This window comes from Haemorhous mexicanus, chromosome 35 (genome assembly GCF_027477595.1).
Source record: "Haemorhous mexicanus isolate bHaeMex1 chromosome 35, bHaeMex1.pri, whole genome shotgun sequence".
In the NCBI taxonomy this organism is placed as follows: Eukaryota; Metazoa; Chordata; class Aves; order Passeriformes; family Fringillidae; genus Haemorhous; species Haemorhous mexicanus.
The window spans coordinates 500,844-503,743 of NC_082375.1; positions in this window are offsets into that span (position 1 = coordinate 500,844).

Below are 2,900 nucleotides of genomic sequence, written 5' to 3' on the forward strand. Positions count from 1 at the left end.
TGGGGGGCAACGGGGGGGGGTGACAGATCTGGAGGGGTGGGGGGCACGAGGAGACCCCAAAATCCCCCACGACCCCCAGGAGGGGGGCAGAGCTGGGGGCCTGGGGGCACCCCAATACCCCCCCCCCAAGGAACTGGGCCCAGTTTGGGGGTGTCCCCCCCCATCCCCCCTCCCCCCGTGTGTTTTGGGGGGTCCCAGCCCCCTCCCATGACCCCATTTCCCCTCCCCCCCCCCGTGACCCCATTATTTCCCCCCCACACCCCCCCCCAAATCCAGGCCACCCCGACTATTTTTATCTTCCCGCCCCAATTCCCATTCCCGGGGGGGCTCCCGGGGCCCCCCCGACCCCAATTCCTCCCCCCAAGGTGACTTTGGGGGGGGCTGGGAAAGAGAACAGAGACAGGGGGGACCCCCAAAATCCCCCCCAGCCCCCCCAAACTCACCTGGAAGCTCCTTTGCACCTGAGCCCGGGCCAGGATCCGCCCGCAGCAGGGGGGGGGATTTGGGGGGGGTCCCGGCAGCTCCTGCACCCCCCGGGGGGCTGGGGGGGATTTGGGGGGGTGGGATTAGAGATTTAGGGGACCCCCAGTGGGGCTGGGGAGGAGATTGAGAGGATTTAGGGGGTCCCAGAGAGGTTTTGGGGGGCACTTAAAGGGGTTATAAGGGGGGCTTGGGGTGTCCCTGAGGGGGTCCCAGAGAGGTTTTGGTGGGGGGGGGAGTTTTGGGGGGTTTTGGGGTCTCTGGGGGGAATTTTGGGGGTCTCATACCCCCTCCCAGCGCTTTGGGATCGAGGTCTCGGCTGAAGGGTCCCGCGGCTGCCACTGGAAAAAGGGGGGGGGGGTGTCAGGGGGTTCTGAGGGGAGCCTGGATCCCCCCAGGACCCGCCAGGACCCCCCAGGACCCCCCACCCACCTGTGAGGGTGCAGAGGGGCCCCCCCAGGCCCCCCCCCTGCCGTCAGGGCCACCAGCAGGGCTCCCCGTCGGGGGTCCCCATTTCTGGGGGTCCCCAGGGCCACCAGGAGCTGCTCCAGGACCTGCAGGGCCAGAAGAGGAGGGGAGAGCCCAAACTCACCCTAAAAAACCCCAAAAATCCCCCAGAGCCCCTTCCCCATGACCCCGCTCCTTCCAAGGGAGCCCAGAGCTTCCCCACATCTATCTGGGGACCCCCGACACCACCCGAGATCCCCACATCCCCTCCAAAACTTCCCTGGGGACCCTCGACCCCTCATAGAGACCCCCTAGGGACCCCAACCCACTTTAGTGACCACGGACCCCTCACAGTAACCCCCAATACCCGCAAGTCCCACAACGCTCTTTAGCGGACCCCTCATAACGACCCCCCAGCACCCCCCAAAACTCCCGAAACCTTCTCTAATGATCCCTGACCCGACAGAAACCCCAAAAAAACCACAAAAAACTCAAGAAAACCCCAGGAAACCCCCTCACCCCCCTCACGGCCGCCTCCGCCATCTTTGCCCCCCTCACACGGCGAGCGCCGCCTGGCGGGCGGGAAGCGCGCGGGGGCGGGAAACCCCCTGCAGGGAGGGGGCGTGGCCTCCGCCCTCATCGCCATGGCAACAAGCTGGGGAGGGGGCGTGTCCCCGGGGGCGTTGCCGTGGTGACGGCGGAGGGGGCGTGGCTCTCAGGCCCCGCCCCCCGGGGTGTGATGAGCTGCCGCGGGCTCAGCGCGCGCCGCGGCCGCAGCGCAGGTAAGGGGGGGGGACACACCTGGGAGGGGTGGGGGGGCTCAGACAGGGGGAGACCCCCCCAAAACCCCCCCAAGCCCACCCTCAGAACCCCCCCCAGGGGTCCCGCAACCCCCCCCGGCCCCGCTGTTCCCCCCGCGCCCCCCCCCGGGCACTGCGGCAGCGGCTCCGCATCCCCGGACAGGGCGCCCCCCCCCCCCCCCAACGCTGTCCGGGGGGATTTGGGGACCCCCCACCCCCAAATTCGCGTGTTTGTGTCTCCAACCCCACCCCCGACCCGACCCCCCCGGTGCTGCGGGCGCTGATCCCCGTTAAGAGCATTAACGGGGGGGGGGGAGTGGGGGGGAGCGGGGGGCTTTGGGGGGGCTCTGGGGAGCGGGGGGAGGGGGCTCGGAGGAGTTTGGGGGTCCCGGGGAGGAATTTGGGGCGCTCGGGGGTTTGTTCGAGAGGATTTGGGGGCGCTCAGGGTGACCCGGAGAGTTTTTTTTGGGGGGGGGCGGCTCTAGTGGTGGAGGGGGGGGGGCTTGGAGGAGTTTTGGGGGTCCCGGGGGGAATTTGGGGGGGGCTCAGGGGGGTCTTTGGAGAAGTTTGGGAGGGGCTCCGTGGAGTTTCGGGGTCCTTGGGAATGCCCGGGGGGGGCTCGGAGTGACCCTGAGAGTTTTGGGGGGGGGGTCTCAGGAGGAGGAACTTGGAGGAGTTTTGGGGGTCCCGCAGAGGAATTGGGGGGGGGGGGGTCTCGATTTAATATGGGGGGGGTCTCTACTGAAGGATTTGGAGAGGGGGATCTCAATTAATTTGCGGAAATTCCTGTTAATTGGAGGCGTCTTTATTAATTTGGGCGGCTTTTATTAATTTGGGGAGGGGTCTTTCTTAATTTGAAGCGCTCTTCATTAATTTGGGGCGCACTCCCTTAATTGGGGGGGGGGTCTTGCTTAATTTAGGGGAAAATTCCAAATTCGAGGAGTATTTTAATTAATTTGGGGGGGGTCTCCGTTAATTTTGGGGGGGGGTCTCCGTTAACTTGGGGTCTCCGTAAACTTTTGGGGGGGGGGGTCCCCGTTAATTTCGGGTCCTTTGAGGGGGGGCTCGCCCCCCAAAGTGACCAAACGCCCCCTCCCCCTTTTTTCCAGCTCCCCCCTGAGCTCTCCCAGTGCCACCCCCCCTCCCCAAATTTGGGGGTCCCCAAAGGCCACC